We start from the raw sequence: 20,099 nt of genomic DNA on the forward strand, positions 1-20,099 counted from the left end.
ACCAATACCGCACACCCTCGGTCCCTACGCAGACTGATCCAAGTGGTCACCCACCCGCACACTGACCGTAGCCAGTGATGCTTGACTTCGGTGATCTGCTGGGAACCGTGTCTTTAGTCCACTGCGGGACCAGTGTTATGTTGAATTTCCATACATTTTTTAGCCAAATATTGCAGCTTTTTGTAAATTTTCTAATATTGAAAAACTGGATTACAACCGCTTTTCCTTTTCACAAAAATGTGGCTTCTCTTCTTAAGGACATTTTGTTCAATTTTCGTAATAATTACAGATGGACGAATATTTACCTAATAGTCATAAATAATCTTCAACTAATTCACATCAGTTGAAAAATAGCATATTATTTACTAGACGCATAGCCTAGAGCATATTGCTTACATATAACGACCTAGATTCCGAAAAATAGCCTCATAAATAAAAGAAGTATACTGTGAAAATAAAGACTTTATTGTTATTTGTAGGAACACATCCTTAACTGTAAACATATTATAAGAATACTTTCATAAAAACTGAATATTCCTCACACCATCGAATCTCCAACAGGATCTGTCAGTCAGTCAGCAGAAACCATGTGAGCGATAGCCTCATAAAAACAACATCCCTGCATTAGGGATTTTTTTCCCCTCTTGCAGGGACATTCCCAACTAACGAATCCAGATGACAAACGCCACGACCGCCTTGTGATGGTCAATTATCAGACCAAGTGCTTCCATTAACTTCTCCCGTTGACCATTATGACATTTTTTTGTTTTGTTTCTACGCTGACCAGAGGCATCTCTGTAATGAGAGTGTCACAGAGTGGGGGAATCTTGTAATTCATTGGTCAGTTCTCAATTTACTGCCCTGTCCGATAAAACATCATCAAGTATTCAGGGTAGGTTTGTTAAAATGTATGAGCTGGTTCAGGTATTGTGCGTGGGTGGAGGGGGTCATCGGGTGACAGGTGGGATATGGCTCGTGACAGTTGGAACGAATGTAAACGTGAAGGAAGGGTGGATGTAAAATTCATGTAAAAAATGGTTACTTATGCATTGTTGATGAACTCGCGCTGATGAATTATAGTTCTTCAATATCTCTATGCTACTTTAATTATTAGATTTATTTATCCGTTTGTATTACGAATGCTGCGCTTACAAAAACGAATATTGCTTTTGTACTCACTTACATTCTTTCAAAATATTTATGAAAATTTTCGAAATAGTATTTTTATATATATATATATATTTTGCTCCAAACTTTGTATGGATAATTTAATAATCCCTCCTGTATCTATTTAAATGCTTCAATAAAATATTCAAGCATTTTAATTTAAAGTTTTTTGTTTAAATTTAATTATACTATTAAGTTATTCAGCGTTCAACTCTCTAAATAATGTTTGCCAGTTTCACAAAAAATTTTCCTGTAATAATAAGATATTAGTTTACTATGTAATAATAATTATTAAAATTAAATTGTTCCATAATAACTTATATTTATCACCAGTTAAAATAAATTTCTATAATTTTTTTTTTCTCCACAGAGGAAGAAATCCATACCATACTGAAATTAGTTTAAAATGAAAATTAAGAAGTGACGGAAAAACGGTAAATAAATTTTTATTAATGTATAATTTGAAAAAAACTAAAATCTAGATTTTTAACTAAATAAACACGAAAAAATACTGCACTGTATTTTAAAGATATTTCTTGTAAAAAAATTCCATATTTCTGGTTAATAAAACCAAAATATACAGTATTTAAACTATTCATTTAGTAATCTGTCCGTTCATATGATAACAGTTTACTGGAAATACTGAATTTCAACATTGCAGTTCTTATTACAACGTATTTAGTAAAAAAATGCAAAACGGACTAGTAAATTTAACCGAATAAATGGTTTTTATGTTATGCTCTAAGGTTTTACGATAAAATTTCCAAATTTTAACTCATACAAAAAGAGGGGGAGATTTTGAGCAAGCAACCCTTCAATTTTCAAACACAAATAACTGAGTGTAAGCAACATATTTGGATAAAATAAATAAAGAAATAAATAAAACAGTGCCCTGGCAGTCCATTGAGAGCCAAAGCCTACTATGCCCATCCCAGTTTTCTGCAAACTATATATGCCCATGTAATACGAACATAACACGAAAACAATAAAAACGCTAAAGAATTATTTGCTTATATGCAATAAAATTGCCTGAAAAATATTTAAATATAATATCAGAGGATTGAAAAGAATTGCATTATTGCACATCTTATCATTATTAGAGGATAAACTGTTTGAGACGAAACGCGTTAAATAAAGTTTCGACTTAGCTTTTTTATACAATTTTCAAAGATATAACAAACAAAGAAAGAAGTTTATTTTTCTTCTATTAAATAACAATTTTGACAGCATTGCATTCTATAAATATTACTGCATTTAAAGAAATACTTTTAGTACATGAATAAAAACAAATTAATTTTTCTTTCTAACAATACATTTACAATTTTTATACAATTTTCAAAGATATCACAAATAAAGAAAGAAGTTTATTTTTCTGCTATTAAATAACAATTTTGACAACATTGCATTCCATAATTAATACTGCATTTAAGGAAATACTTTTAGTACATGAATAAAAACAAATTAATTTTTCTTTCTAGCAATTCATTTATAATTTTTATACAATTTTCAAAGATATAACAAGACCCGCAGTGGACTGATCGTTAAGACAGGGTTCCCAACAGATCACCGAAGTCAAGCATCACTGACTGCTGGCAGTGTGCGGGTGGGTGACCACTTGGATCAGTCTGCGTAGGGACCGAGGGTGTGCGGTATTGGTCCTCGTTAAACTGTGCTACCGTAAAGTGCTCGACTTCGCGTGCAGGTCGTCGGGCTACCGAAGCGGGGGTGCCATCCCCTCTGCAGAGGATCAAAATTGTGATGGCATGTCTTCGGATCATCCGCAGGGATGTTTCCCAGACCGTCGCCAATAGCCCATTGTGCAGCTCTAGTGCGACGTAAATGAACAACAACAACAACAATGATATAACAGATGAAGAAAGAAGTTTATTTTTCTGCTATTAAATAACAATTTTGACAACATTGCATTCTATACTTAATATTGCATTTAAAGAAATACTTTTATTATATGAATAAAAACAAATAAATTTTTTTCTAACAATACATTTGCAATTTTTATACAATTTTCAAAGATATAACAAATAAAGAAAGAAGTTTATTTTTCTGCTATTAAATAACAATTTTGACAACATTGCATTCTATAATTAATACTGCATTTAAGGAAATACTTTTAGTACATGAATAAAAACAAATTAATTTTTCTTTCTAACAATACATTTACAATTTTTATACAATTTTCAAAGATATAACAAATAAGAAAGAAGTTTATTTTTCTGTTATTAAATAACAATTTTGACAACATTGCATTCTATAATTAATACTGCATTTAAGGAAATACTTTTAGTATATGAATAAAAACAAATTAATTTTTTTTTCTAACAATGCATTTACAATTTTAGGTACAATTTTCAAAGATATAACAAATAAGGAAATAAGTTTATTTTTCTGCTATTAAATAGCAATTTTGACAACATTGCATTCTATAATTAATCCTGCATTTAAGGAAATACTTTTAGTACATGAATAAAAACAANTTCTAAGGGTAGCGCCGTGTATAATTGTAGCAATTAGTGATCAACCTCTCCTTTTCCCCCAAAACACCTCTTTTCAATTCTTCTTCGAAGGATTAGAAATCGGATGAGCACTCGTTTTCTAAAAGGGTTGTTCGCTGACTTTGAATCTGGGAGTAGGAGCAATTTTGGGACAATAACAAGAATTAGGAAATGTGGGTTCAATTTCGGTGTTCTGGCTGGAACGTTCGTATTGGAATGTATATTATGTTATATATAAGTTAGGGATATATATACACATTATCCCAAACTTATTTAATTGAAATTGAATATTAAAATCTAATATTGTTTTCCTTAAAAAAATCAATATTTTTTTCTTAAGAATCATATGATAATATAATAGCAGTAACCATTTTAACAATTGAGAAAATAATATTTAAACCATTTAGCATGTAACAAAAAAATGATTGCAAAAAAAAAATAAGAATAGAAAGCAAAAAGAAACAATTTACTTTCCGACTAACCACAGTTTCTAACTAAGCTAATCAATAAGTCATGTAAGTAAAACTACGCTAACATTTAAACTTTTGCTTAGGGGCTGGTACAAAAAAAAAATGGACCAGAATGACGTGCTAAACGCCGTAAGCGAGAGGTTAAAGGGGTTCTGTGAGTTAGAACCTTTTTATAACCAGTGATGACTTTAGACGCATCTGATTATATTTAGATCCAAACTATAATTTAAAAATAGTTCGTTTGCCTTTGTGAAATTACCAATGAAACAGAGTGGTATTTTTGAAGAGAAAATATAATATTTCCATTAACAATATACTGAACAAACTATGAAAAGAACAAGCATTTATAAAATAATGCATTGGTATTTCTTATACGGCTTTCAATTCAAAATAAAATAACTAAATTCTTTAATAAAGAAAGAAGTTTTCACTATAACCATTTTCAACGTTTATAGCGGTTCTTTTAAGTTTTCGTTTTGAAGTAAACCATAAATTGGTTTATTTTATTCATTCTCAGCTTACGTATGTATGTTACCAGCAAAGTTTGAAATCCCAGCATTCTATAGAATGCCTAGTCATTGTATATAATGCCTAAAACTAGACGGCAATGTATGAAATGGTTTATGTTTCACACATTTCCTAGGCATTCTATAGAATGCCAAATGAGAAACCGGCAAAGTAGAAAATCTTCTGTGGCCATTGCAAGTGAAGGTGATGAAATGGATATTTTGTGCAATATATGTTTCTAAACTGAAAATAACTGTGACTTAAATGTCAATTTTTATACGAAAATTTTGTTTCCCTTAATAAGAAGGCATAAGTTATGCTTTGTACAACTTTCATTTTTCTTTAAGCATTTTGAATAAATTTTTTTTAATGGCACTCGCATTATTTTTTCAGAATAACATTTTTATTTTTGAGAAATGAGCATCATTTACATAATAACCTCATCAGGACGCTTTTTTCATACTTTGCCTAAATAGCATTTGTCATACTATAGAATGCCTAGGTATTATATACAATGCCTAGGGAAAGTATCTAATACTTCTTGCCTAAAAACATCTGGCATTATATACAATGCCTAGTCATTTTATAGAATGCCGGCGTTTCATACTTTGCCGGTAACATATATACCAAAAACAAATTAATAACTAGACTAGATACAGCACAAGGACTGTAAATTTAACTTTTGGATGTAAAACCTAAATTGAGTTTATTAATGACAAAACGATGAAAAATCTTCATTACTCAAATTAAATATCTTAAAAATAGTATTTTATAGGTTATAACGTTTACATTTACCCTAGTAAATTAATTTATTAAGTCGGGGTTCCGCCAAAACAACTTATTTAGAGTCACATTTTTAGGGTTCCGTAGCCGAAAGAAATTGGGAACAGCTACACTAAACATTTAACAAGACATTGCCGAAAAGCAACCTAAAGAATGTATGAATGCGAATAGGGAGCGAACACAAACTCTCCCCTTTCCTGCAACTACCTTCCTTTGCAATTTAATGAAATGCCTTAAGGAAAAGCTACCTATACATTGACACGCGGGCTGTTGAGGAAAATCGAGTCAAATTTTAGGAACTTTCTCAAAATGATTGAATTTTTTTATGAAATACAGTATTGATCTTATAAATTATTATTCTTTTTCCACAGGAGGAATGGTAATAATAAGAATAATTTTTATATAAACAAAGTTATAATACTTCTCTTGGGAATTTTATACTGTTCTGTAAAATGTCAATTTTCTTTCAAAAGCATAACCAATATGTATTGTAAACATAGACATTCACTCTTAGAAAAATCGGTTCAATGCTTCATTCAAATACAAAATTTGAATAAAATCGGTGGAATAATTGCTGAGAAATCGAATTTTAAATGTACGGCTTTATTAAAAAAAATTTCGATTTCTCATTAACCATTCACTGGTGTCATGCAAATTTTGTATTTTGCATTTGTTCTTTAAAATAATTTGAAAATTTGTGTACCTTCAGTTCAAACTTTTTTCCACTAATATCAAATGAAATAATAAAAAAATTATAAATATTAAAAATTATTTTTTACATTATTCTTATTAAAAATTATTTTGTAAGTGAATTTTATAATCGTGAGCTTAAACATTTTCGATGAGCTTAGGAAATTCTCGAGATATGGCGAAATGTCCAAAAAGTAAAATTAACATTAGAAACTTTGGATCATTGTCCGAACCAAAATTTTGGGACCATATTTCCCTGATTGAGGCTATTTGATGGTTAGAAATCCAAATCCGTCGGGGAAAAAAGGTGTTTTTATTCAAAGAAACTGCGTTTTGTGTCTGATTTCGTACTTTAAAATATCTTCTGCTCTAATTAGTTTCCATATTTGAGGTCACAACCCTGAACCATAAAGATTGAGTTCTGGTACTGGAAAATCCAATCATGAGATCAAGAGTTATTCAGAAAGATTCCTTCTTCAGATTTTTTTTAATTCCACTGTACATTGAGATCTACTTACACTCTCAGAATAGTCAGTTCCACGTTAAATCATTATATCTGTGTAAATTTGAACTATGATATCACTAAATCATTAAATTGCTGAAACGTTTTTATGGTGCAGACGAAACCATGGTTCCATGCAATCTGAACCAAAACAATTTTGAAGAAAAAAAATTTTTTTTTTAATGCTCCTCACACTATTGCATTGATATATTTTGCTTTGGCTATATTGATACAATATTAGAAAGCACTCCTTTTTACGGATATAATCGTGTGAGCTGATGAAAAGATTATATCTTTTATTTTCCAGATTTTTATTATTTTTTTTCCTTTTACTATTATTTTTATTATTATTATTTTTTTCTTCGGTTTCTTATTATTTTTAATTTTACTATTATTTTTCTTCTCCCCCCCCTTTTTTTTTTCATTGTTCTGTAATTTTTTCCATGTTTTCCATTTTGAACTTATTATATTATATAAGTTCTATTTACTTGCAGCTTGTGCGCAGTAAATAAAACTTATTGTTTTTCTTTATTTTCTTCGTGTTTTTTTTTTCTTTTTGTATTTATTTATTATGCTAGCCATATATATATAGATAGATTGATTTACAACAGATAGATCGAAAATAAATAGATAAATCGATAAAAGGCTTTGCCTACTTCATCTTCCCACTGAACATACCTTCTAAAATATTCACTAAACCACTGCTTCACACTGCACTAAACGTCGTTATACTTTAGTCTCTCACATCCCTAACCCTCTCCTTCATTCATTCTAATCATTAACCCAAATGACGAGTCAGCATTTGTTCGAATCTACAACAGAGGATTCGATGATTAACATTTCCGAAGGAGACTAAACAAACTCAGGGGTGTTCGGTCGTTGCCGATTTCCGGACGGACGGACCCTCCGATAATGGCGTTCGGATGACAAAAGGGGGAATCAAATAATGAGGGGGATGCCAATTCGTTCTCGTCCGAAGCGCCTTGTCCCCACACCTTTGTGCAACACCCTTAAATGAGAAGGTGGGCAAAATTCGAAGGAAGTTAAGCATTAACCCCTTCTAAGGGTAGCGCCGTGTATAATTGTAGCAATTAGTGATCAACCTCTCCTTTTCCCCCAAAACACCTCTTTTCAATTCTTCTTCGAAGGATTAGAAATCGGATGAGCACTCGTTTTCTAAAAGGGTTGTTCGCTGACTTTGAATCTGGGAGTAGGAGCAATTTTGGGACAATAACAAGAATTAGGAAATGTGGGTTCAATTTCGGTGTTCTGGCTGGAACGTTCGTATTGGAATCTTTGTGGTTCTACTAAGATCGAGTCAACAATTAGAACACTCTTTCAGATTTAAGCTTCGGAATTCTCAAGAATTGCCTAAATCGCTTGCGCATTATTTAGGTACGATATTTGTACTCCAAATTATTTCTTGCGTTCAGTTATAGATTTTTTTTCTAAAAATATGAATTTTTTTTTTAATATTTCAAATATTCTTTTCATCTTTCTTAAGGATATTATAATAGAATTCAGGTAATCCTTTATTTATTTAAATGTTAAAACATACCTATAAAATGAGCCAATTGAATCTTTTTCAGACCTGTGTTAGATCAGATATGAAATTTTTCTATCACGCAGAATAAAAATAGCAACCAGGTTACAACAAATTTGCTTTTTCATAAAATTTAGTCCTAAAATTTGTTGTTCTTTAATTAAATAATTTCGTCATAATTTTTTATTCTATAAAATTAGTAAATCAGGACACATAGTCCAAGGTTAGGTTTTTTATTTAACAAGAGGCAAAAACTGTTTAAACAGTGAAACTCCGAGGGGGTTTTTTTGAAGAACAAATATTAGTCTTCAAATGCATGCTAATAAATAAATATTTACAGTTAAATATGTAATGAACAGTTATAATTAAATAGGAATTTCATTTCAAATAAACATACATATCCCATCAAAGGTTGAAAGTTTTCTGACCTACATCAAAAACCTTACAACATTCAAAGAATTTATTTATAATAATTCTCAACTAAGAAAAATTATGATTCTTAGTTCCAAATTATGTTCTAACATATCAACATGCATCAGAATTAATCAGATATAATTATATGCCACGCTATTTACTGCATAAAAATAAGTTTTCTTCCTTTTTTTTCTTCCTTCTATTTAAGCATTAATATTTTAAAATTTTTAAACACCACCATTTTATTCGATCGACAAAAATATTCCTCTTTTGGTTATATTTTGTTTTAGAATGTAATACCAGATTTGCTTAAAAAATTTCACTTTTGTAGACATTAATTAGCTGATTCATAAAACAGCCATTATCTTTAATAAAAAATATCAGAGAACGAAACAAACTGAATCGAAAAATTAAACGAAATCAATTCTGCTACATATATTTTTATTCATTACGAATTATTATTATTTTTTTTAATAACGGCAGGCACTGAACTTTTGTTTTTCGCCTTATTATTAGGAATAATTTAATAATACATGAAAAACAAGAGCCAGGCGATTTAAAAGAGTTTTTTCGAATTTGAATAATATGAAGATAGGTGGAAAAGTAAAGCTGTATTAGAAAAAAAGAAAAGAAATAGGATCTTTATCTTAATGATTTGGAATGTTTGAAATATTAAATATCTATGTATTCTTAAAAAATGTAATATAGATGCCATACTTGTAATAAAATGGATATGAAAACTCAAAAACGAGAAAGATTTGGGGAGTTAAACACTTGTTTTTGACATTGGTAACCCAGGTTCATGTCCAGGCTATGGCTGTCGGACTTTTCTTCTACCTCTGATTATGGATATCTAGGATGATTTCATCACACTGATGATGTAGAATAATCCCGGGAAGTTCAATCTTGGGCTAGGGGTATCTTGTCATCGAGCTGACCATGTGAGGTTTTTATGGTTTCCTTCTCCAAGCACACCAAATTCGGAATAGTTAAACCTTTTAAGTTCCTTACGATGACAAGCATCTGACAATGTTTGAGTTGAAAGATTCTTGCTTTCCGTACTATGTTCTTGTGTTCAAAACTACATGAAGAACATTTAGTGACTTAAATTCACAAACTTCGTAGGTTGTTCAGTGATGATGATAAAATAAAATATTCTATACCTTTATCCTTCTTTATTAAGAGGCATATCATATCAATAAATTACTCTTGCTTTTCTTTGAATCTAAAAGGACCTGTAGCAATATAATGACAAGCCACATTTACAATTCGTTTTTTATCAAAAAGCAACGTAATCCCCGTGTAGATATTGCGTTGTTTCATAACATTTTGGCGTTATCTTTCAGCAAATTCCGAATAGTTGTGATGTATGTAACAGGATAATTTGATATAAACATTATTAAGGGACAAAACAGTATTAAGGGATAATTTGATATAAAAAAGTCACCTTTCCATAAAATGTGGCTTATCACTACCCCAAGCTTTAGAAATATCATTATTTTAAATAGATGTAAAGGCACCATCTGACATATTTATTTTATTCTTTATTTATCTGATATAGTTATCTTGTTCAGTGATGATAAATTGAAGTAAAACCTATCAGTTAATCCTTCTTTATTCAGAGGGGAAATTATTCTTTCTTTTCTTTGAAACCTAAGAGACTTGGAGCAATATAATGACAAGCCACATTTTTAATTTGTTTAGAAGAACGTTTTTATTCAAGAGCACCATGATAACCGGGTAGGCAATACGCTGTTTCTTAGTATTGCGCCTTTACCCAGGGGTCTGTCCAGACATTTTGTGAAAGGTCCGGTTTTCGTGAAATTGTGAAAAAATTACTCACATTCTTTCAACCAGGGTCCTATTTTATGAATTTGTGCAAATAGGGTCCGGTTATTGCAAGAAACTTTTTCAAGGAGTTTTTTCAAATTGTAAATAGATACAAGATTATGTTCGGCACTGTAAAATTATAATTAAAAAAATTAAATTTACAAAAATAAACAGCAATTTCTGCTTCTAAATTAGAGATGCAACATATAAATATTTGGTATTTAGCCTATACTGCTGAACGCAGAATATTCATTTCGGACGAATAATGGAAGAATCGTCTGCCGAAGACAAAACTTAATTCGTTTACATCCATCTTTCTTGTTTTCTGCCCTGGGTAGGGTTTATTCGATTAACAAAACAATAATGAAGATAAACAAATTTGTGAAGGGTCCGATTAAAAGAAAAATCATTTTGTGAAGGGTCCGTTAGCGGACCCAAATTTCTTCTAAACAGACCCCTGCTTTACTTTTGAGGGAATTCCAAAAACTAGTAAAGTGTGTAACAGGAAGCAGCAGTAAGATACAATTTGATGTAAAACAACACCTTTTAAAACGTGTGGCTTATCATTAGACTACCCTAAGTCTTTCAATTATCATTTTTCAAAACGTATGTAAATTCACCATCTGATATATATTTATTTCATTCTTACAAAAATAAGTATATCAGAAGAATTCCAGAATGTTGTATGTTTAACCGAAACTGTCATCTTTCCGAACTAAGTAATACTTCCCCAGTTTTCCATTCCAAACTTGTGTCCTTTGGAATTGTGACTGTTTAACGGTAATGCGCATTTCGAAAATAATGATACCATTTCGCCTATTAAATGCATCACCATTAGATCTCCCCGACCGGTGTGACAGATGGGAATGGTAAACCAGCATTTACGGTGGAAAAGCAGTTCGGACACAACAAGCAATTATGTGGGGGAATTGCTGGCAATTATTTCAATTACACCATGCATTACCAACACTGAAGCCTTCACTCCAACCTCAACTGTGGGTAGAGATCATAATTGGGGAAATTAATTAATACCGATATTCGTAATATCACCGTGCCTACAGTTCCCCCTTTCTCGTGAGGAAATGGTTGCATCACAGGAGTTGTAAGAATAATTAACAGAGCGAAATTGAATTAATTTCTGAAATTTCATTTCCCATATGAAAAAAATCTATTACGACGGTTATAATTAATTTCATTTGTCTTGTGGCGTAACAACCACTATAAATATTAAATATCAATTCACTAGTATATAACACATGTCAACTTGATTATATCTTGAGGTACCTTTTGATAGATGAAAGTTGACATAGTCGTAAATAAAATCTACAACTGTCTCGTTTTGATTTATTTTTTCTGGAAAATGTTCAATTTTTAAAAAAAACTTTTGGAGCGAGTTGAACAGTGGACAGTTGCCGAAATCGTACAACTTTTCACATTGAAATTTTAATCAGTCACGAATCTCAGACAATAACATTCGAAATATTTTAATAATGAAGTATACTAATGAATATAGAATGAATGAATGTTTTAATAATGAACTGTGGGTAGAGATCATAATTGGGGAAATTAATTAATACCGATATTCGTAATATCACCGTGTCTACAGTTTCATATTCACCCTTTCTCGTGAGGAAATGGTTGCATCACAGGAGTTGGAAGAATAATTAACAGAGCGAAATTAAATTAATTTCTGAAATTTCATTTCCCATATGAAAAAAATCTATTACGACGGTTATAATTAATCATTTGTCTCGTTTTGATTTTTTTTCTTTCGGAAAATGTTCAGTTTTTTAAAAAAAACTTTTGGAGCGAGTTGAACCCTGTTAGTGGACAGTTGCCGAAATCGTACAACTTTTCACATTTAATTTTTTATCTGTCACAAATCTCAGACAATAACATTCGAAATATTTTAATAATGAAGTACAGTTTTTGGCCATTAATATTATTTTTTAGGTAATAATATTTGTGCAGTCAGTAATTATAGCTCTTATTACCCAGTGCCAGATTACCCACTAAGCCATGGCCAGGGGCCCCCTTAAAATGGATTTTTTGAAAATAAATTTTAAAAAATTAAAAAAAGCAATGATTATTAAAAAAAATCAATTTCAAATATATATGTTATGATTATAAAATGTTATGATTATTTTTTAGTTCTAATTTAACAAAATAAAGTAAAATTTAATAAATTATTATTTATTTTAATTTTAAATACGCTTCCTTAAATAAAAAGATATATAATTAATTCTATATTTGAATAAATAAAATATGTACGATGAAAAAAAAATTTATCTAAGGGCCCCAGAAATTTGAATGGCCTAGGGCCCCGCGTGCGCTTAATCCGGCACTGTTATTACCACACACATACAGAGCTGTAAAGTAAATTTAACCAATTACATGGTTTTTATGCCATGCTCTAAAGTACGATAAAATTACCAAATTTCGTCACACATTAAAAAACTGTATTTTATTGTTAATTCTACTAAATTTGTTATAAACCCACTTCTATAAATGTACGGAGCGTTTTGGTGTTCCCATGGAAACACAGTAAATATTACCGTATTCTGGTAGATTTGACCAGACTTTTTCTTTTTTACTCAAAGTGAAAATAATTCATTTTGGCCGGAGTACAAGTTATACGATAAAGGAAATCGGTTGGCTAGTTCGTACCACCCGTCCCCAAAGTCATACTCATTTTGGAACACTCTAAGAATTTATCATCATTTTTCGTTTAAACTGCAAGACGAGATGGTGTAGGTGTGTTTGGTCTCCTGATTGTCAAGTAGATTTCTCGTATATTTCTCCAATTCAATTTCTCTTTTTCTTTCTAAGAGTTGAGAAATTTAGTACTAGGTGCAAGAAATTATTCTCATCCATTTTGCGACAGTTTGGTTCTAGTACAATTTAAATGACTTGGAAATTGATTTTTTTTCAGTAGTTGAAATTGATAAGTAGCTGTACACGAGGTGTGATTTGGGCAACTAGCCAACGTATTATTAACAAAGTGTTATTCCATTCTTCAAACAATAGTCAGCTAGCAAAGAAATTAGTAGAACATAACAGAATAAGTTAGTTAACAATTATATGATACTCTTAATAATCTGAACATTACTTTAGTTCTGCTTTATCCTTACACAGGTAGTTCATAAATTACATTGAAGACTGAAAATTAACACAAGTATAGAGTTCTTAAACTCTTCTACGCCCGGTTGAAAAGAGCTTCCCAATTTATCTATTCACCGGAGGGTTCTCAATTCAATGCTTTCTTAGAAATCGGCTGTGGTACGATTTGGGAGAAGAACGATTTAGGCAGCTTTTTTTTTGTAGTACTGCTTAAACTTAATAATGAGGTACTATGATATTTACGACGATACTATGGTACTACACTATACTAAAACAGAAAAGTAAGTCAATTTGCCATCTTAGGACGGTTGCAGTTAAGAGATATTTTTTTTTATGTTGTAGAATATAACAACTCTTAAAATTATAATTCCATAATTTTAGGAATTCTTAAGTTAACTTGAAAAAATACAATATCTAGCGAAAAATATCAGTTGAATAAATAATTCCTCGCTCCCCAAAAAAATTCCAAATGCATGAAATATATCAGAATGCTACGTACAAAATGTAATAAAATAAGTTAAAATAACTATTAAGAAACTTTCTAGTCGATTTCTTTCAGGTTTATAATTTTTACCTTTATTTCATTTCTTTTTTCGATTTTGCTTTACCATAATTATTGTTTGACAGCCTTAAAAATTCCAAAAAATATTTAATTTTTTTTATTTAAATAAAAGTTTAATTAAAATCAATCAAATTACTACATGTTTTGCCAAAATATTCATAAATTTCCATCTGGTGGGTAATATGTGGATAATATGTAATGTGATACATGCTAAAAATATAGTCTTGGTTGATATAATTTTGGGCTGGTATTTATATCTTTATATAAGATAATGATCGAAAATGGAACAAAATGTTTAAATTAAATTATAATGACATAAAAATGTTGCATTCCACATCTTGATTCCTTCCTGTTGTCCAAAAAATGTCCATAATACATTATTAAAACTTACAAAAAGAAAAGATATTTAGATAAAAATCAATAATTTTTTTTTAATATTCGATTTTCCCGCACTAAAAATAAATTTCAGAGTAAGAATTTTAATTAAATTTCTGACCACTCACAATAATTTTTTTGTTTTCTCAAAATCTTCCCTCAAACCTTATGAGCTGCACTACTTATTCACGCAAACAATAGAGACTTAAAAATTCAATCATTTTTTTTCAAATATTTTCCCATATTTCACAAATAAATTCGATTTTAATTAAAAATAATTCGATTTTAATTTTAAAAAAATCAGATAATTAACATACTCCCCCCCTACCAATGGCTTGTTTTCCCAAAAATGTCCAAGAAATGTCCTGACTTACTCATACATGGATTGCAGAAAAAGATCCTTTGTCCTGACATAATCCTCCTTTTAAATGCTCAAAAATCCTTTCTCTCCCTCCTCCCCCTAAAATAAATCACCTTTTCCCATCCCCTTTATTGCCTTAATGGAAAAATTCTATATCTAAACATCACTGCTGAATTTTTTTGCATACCGGACAAAGTCCGGATCCGGCACCTGGGACTGCGTTTAGTGAAGCGTGATCCGGGTTTTTATCCTGCATTTCATTCTTCGCGCGTGGCATGGAAATAATGAATCCTGGAAGGGGCCCGGATCGCCACGGATTCTTTCAATTACCTCTCTTTCTTTCCTATACCTTTTTTCTTCCCTATTATTATTATTTCTCGTGCCATATTCGAACGGTGGGGATGCAAAGGGGTGGGCGGCGAGTAATTTTATTCAAAACCAAGCGGTTGCGCTTTGCATATAAAAGGCGCGAGCGAAATTTTGTGTCGAAAAACCTGTTACGAGTAGACTTGTCACAAAAGAGAGACAAGTGGCTGGGAATAATAAATACCTTCGCATAAAAGGTCTCTGGCGATAAAAGTTTCATCGGGGAGACTCTATGGAAGATTTTCTTCCCAAAATTTCCCCATTAACTTCTTCCTTTCCTTCAACCTCTTTTATTTTATTTTTTTTTTATTTTATAAAAGTTTCATCCCCTGTCCCCCTTTTAGAAGAAAATACCAAAACCAATTCTCAATTCTCATCATACGGTATTGTCGTATCTTAAAGTTGGCGCGCCATAACAATTGCGGCGCATTCCTTGCTTATAACTCCGCCCGGACTTGGTAAATCCTTTTTTCAAGGCCTGCTCCCGGATAATGGATGACAGGAGTCTGATTTTTATCCATGCGATTGAAACATTACCGGGTTAAGTCAACGCATTTCAATTTTTTTTTCTTTCCATTTTGATAGCATCAGAATCAATATTTAAAAAAAATTATTTAATAAAAATTTTAATTAATTAATAAAAATTGAAAACACAATAAGATTTTAGGTATTTGCAACGCGAGAAGACGTGAACTAATTAAGCTTAACCCTGTGATTTAAATCATATTTAATCGGATACCTGTAAGCGACGTCACGTGTCTGGGTCGAACCTGATTGGTTTCTAAACCAACAAATGCCGCGATTTACCTATGATGATGTCACTTGCAGGTATCCAATTGGGTATTTGCACTTTAAGAAAAAGAAGATCACGGATGTCCACACATGTGGCCTATGACGTTCATAAGCAAAATGGCGTGTTTAAGTTGAGCTAAGTTTACCCACATAAGTTAGAATGTTAATTGAATTATTTTCGCTTCGGAGAGGCCAGAGCACAACGTCAAACTCATCTAGGCCTTGCTTCATTACTACTTTAAATTCTAGTTCCAACACTATTTTAAGTTATTACGATTTTGCGCTTTAAGAAAATAACTTCTGATGATTCTGGACAGTGTTCAGTTTTTGCTTCAGGACAATTTTAGGTCCTCACTTCTTGATTCTATCATGGCAGGAGTATAACTGTTCATATCTCTATACTGTCTTAGCCTTGCTTTATTTCTTAATCATTTCCTAACTTCCTGCGTCCACAGTGATAAAAATATAAAAGTAGATAACACTAGGTACAAAATTTTGGTTGTAATTGTGTGAGTACTTGATCTTGCATAATTGGGATGTGGAAATTTCGAATCCAAAATTAGTTTTGCTCTTAAAGCTACAGACTTTTTTAAATGACATTTTGAGTTTATTTTTTGTCGAAATGTAAAAGTTTAATAATTTTATATAGAACAGGAGATCGAGTAAATGTTGCGACAAACTACTAAAGGAGTTAGAGCACATCATTAGAATCAATATTGCATGGAAATCCATACCTCGAAATGTCGCCGTACGCGGCTGGGAGAGTTTCCCCATTTTGAGCTGCTCCGAAGCCCATAAAGTAACAGTTTGCAAAATTGAAGTTCTCCTAGAGGCGTATGACGACATTTCCTGAAATGAGTTCTTGTGCAATTTTAATCCTGACTATTAGCTCTAATTCTCTTAAAAGTTTGTCGCAACATTTCTGCAACCCTCGATTATATAACGTTTTTAAGTATGTACGTTTCGACTATAGAACCGGTTGCAGATTTGAAATCAACGATACGAAACTATCTAAGCTCTACAAAAAAATCTGATTCAGCAGAAAACAAAATTTAAAAAAATAAAATATTAAAAAAATTGTTCTTCGGTGTAATTTTGTCTTTGCCTTGCTGCGCTATTAACTTAAGTCCTAGCTTTCTGAGTCAATCGAAATTAATATACACCGAAGAGCCATTAGATTATGACCACCTTCCATCTATGATAATGGGCTCGTCCAGGTTTTCATGGTTTCTCGCCCAGGAACAATGTTTTCATGGTACACATATCCCATAATCCTCATAGGACCCATAATCCTCATAGAACAATCCCTGACGTCGGTAAACTACTTGAACATAGTTGCAGACCAGGTTCACCCATTCATGGCAATAGTGTTTCCTGCGGGGGATGGTGTTTACCAGCAGGATAATGCACCATGTCATAAAGGTCGAATAGTCAAGGAACATTCCAGTGACTTTCAAGTCATGTCTTGGCCCCCAAATTCACCTAACCTTAATCCAATAGAGCATTTGTGGTCCTACTTAGAAAACCAAATTCGTACTGCCACGCTACCCCTGGCAATGCGAGGGAATTGCAGGACCAATTGGTGAGCGCTTGGTACCAGATACCTCAGACTACCTATCAGTACCTTGTGGAATCAATGCCACGGCGGGTGCTAGCAGTTTTGAGGGCTAAAGGTGGTCCTACATGTCATTAGCAGGGTGGTCATAATGTGATGGCTCTTCGGTGTATAACCACTGACAATTCTAAATATTTTCTTGACTTAACATCACTACTACTTTCAGTTTTAACTTTTTGATTCTATCGTGATAAAAATATAACGGCTGATAATCCTACAAGAGATACTCCCTTAATTTTGCCTTACTACTGCAATTATAGAAGGAAGTCTTTTTTAAGACTTAAGCCGTAACTTCTTGACCCCACTAATATTATTCGATACTGCATTGGTTTAGATTCAGTACTATTTTTTTTTTATTCTTAACTTCCTTAAGTCCATTGTGACAAGAATGTAACTGCTGGCAAATCTAGATACTGTCTTGCATGTCCCATAATTCCCCTAGAAAATTTTTTAAATAACCTTCCCCCTTTACAGCGTGCATTCTCAAATCTCAAAATACTTACCCTGTGACTTAACGGTCGACGATAAATATAAAGCTGAGGTTTTCAAAAACGGGAAGTAATGAAAAACGGCAATGATTTTTAAACGCCTTCTCTCCCAGATAATTGAATTTGGGGGCTAAGTTTGTCTCAATACATGCATATTTTCTTCTGAGTATTTATCACGGGAGAACGGGGGAAAAAGGGATTTTTTTCCATCTATTTCTTTTTTTTTTCCCTCTAAATAATATTGACTTTAAAATTAAATGCTTCAGATTGAATTACATTATTCAATTTCTTTTGCGTCAGGAGAAACTGCATCATCGCCGTTTAAAAGGAAGAAAATTGACCCGAGTAAAAAGAAGAAGAAAAAAAATAGACTCTCTTTCGTGATTTATGAAAAAGTTTTCTGATTTTTTTCGTGTTACTTTTGATTCGCTATTCTTCTTTTGAATACGCTTAACAGCGATTTCTATTATTTTTGAACACAAAGAACGGCAATTTATTGGGGAAATATTTCTATTATTTATAGTGTAATAACGCAAAGGTTTATGAAAGGAAAGCGATGGAAATTGTGTTTTATTTAAAATTTCTTGATTAATCGATGACAACGATTATTTTTTTAAAAAAAAAATAATGTAAGGATTAATTTATGCAGATAAAAGAATAGATAAATTATTTTAAAAAGAATTATTTTTATTCTTACTGCAAATAAAAAAATAATATTTTTATCATCAACAATTTAAAACAGTATTCTTAGAAAACAATAAAAACTGTAGTAATTTATTTGGCTATATTGTTCTTTGGTTCATTGATTATTATAACCATTTACAAATTACATAAAATAATGACAAAATCTATATTATACTAAAATGAAAGCACTGAAACTACTTTTAATATGTATGACGGTTATTTGTTAGAAAATTTCTTCATGAATTAAAACTTAATAAAAAATTTCGAAAAGGAAAGGGATAAAATCTTATTTTATGATTTTATAAACAGCTGATTACTATGATCACTAATAGCGGTATTAGTTTAAGAAGTAATTAATAAAGTACTGTAAGTTGTAAGTGGAAAAAGAAAAATATTTTTTTTTACTACACATTATAACAAAATATGCACAAAAAGTGTATGTTATGCTTTTGTTTAGTTTGATCATTGGTATTTTGTATTGATCCTCATAATTCAAAGTGTAAGTTCTTGAAATATAAGTAGAATAAATAATAAATTTAGTTATGATTAAATGTTGTAAGGAATATTGTATGGAAGAGAAGAAAAAAATGTCTAATGTTTTTCATTCTTTTTGCTAAAAGAGCGGAACAATTAATGTATAATTCCATAATTTATATTATTATAAAAATTCATAATAAAAAGCGGTAGAAAATGTTCTATATTTTTTTATTTCTTGAATAATTGTAATTTCAAGTAACAATTATTTTTTTAGAAGAACTACTAATGCAAAAGATGCTGTACCTGCTGTGTGTCAAAAAATATTTCCTAAAACATATAAATGCTTATAACTTAAAAAAACAATAAAAAGCCTTAAAAATTTTAATGATATATTTCATTTCTTTTTTCCCTGTATTGACTATTTTAATTAGAAAATAATTTTTTTTTAAAAATAAGTCATGCATAAATAATACCACACATTCATTTATAAAACATTCTTATGTTTTTACAAAAATTCTTCACGATTCCAATTTATAACTGTATTTATTCATAAAGTAACTAAAAGTTTTTATGAAAAAGGAAAGTTATTAAAGGTAAATATCTAATATTTAACATAAAAGATCCAATTATACTTAATTTCAAGGCTATTATATCAATCAATGGTTATAATCATTAACGTATATTAAAATAATTATATTTTTTTCAATGTATAAATATTTTTAAGGTATGTGTTAATGAGACAGAATTTATAAAATCCATATCAATAGTTTATGTTTTCAATTGCAATAAATAATTAAAACTAAATATCATTAATTAAAATGCATCTTTGTAAAATTGGCATTG

General features: G+C 30.9%; 1 protein-coding gene across 2 annotated transcripts in view; it reads left to right on the top strand.

Moving 5' to 3' along the window:
- Positions 1 to 20,099, top strand: part of LOC107438880 (homeobox protein cut) — a 195,416-nt gene that overhangs the window by 58,990 nt on the left and 116,327 nt on the right. The window contains exon 2 of one of the 2 annotated variants that reach the window (XM_071185700.1): positions 1,538 to 1,601. The exons of the other annotated variant lie outside the window; for it this stretch is intronic. The gene's annotated coding sequence lies outside the window, so the exon portion shown is untranslated. The remainder of the gene's footprint in view (positions 1 to 1,537; positions 1,602 to 20,099) is intronic. 2 annotated transcript variants of the gene reach the window in all.

The sequence above is a fragment of the Parasteatoda tepidariorum genome, chromosome 9 (assembly GCF_043381705.1).
Source record: "Parasteatoda tepidariorum isolate YZ-2023 chromosome 9, CAS_Ptep_4.0, whole genome shotgun sequence".
In the NCBI taxonomy this organism is placed as follows: Eukaryota; Metazoa; Arthropoda; class Arachnida; order Araneae; family Theridiidae; genus Parasteatoda; species Parasteatoda tepidariorum.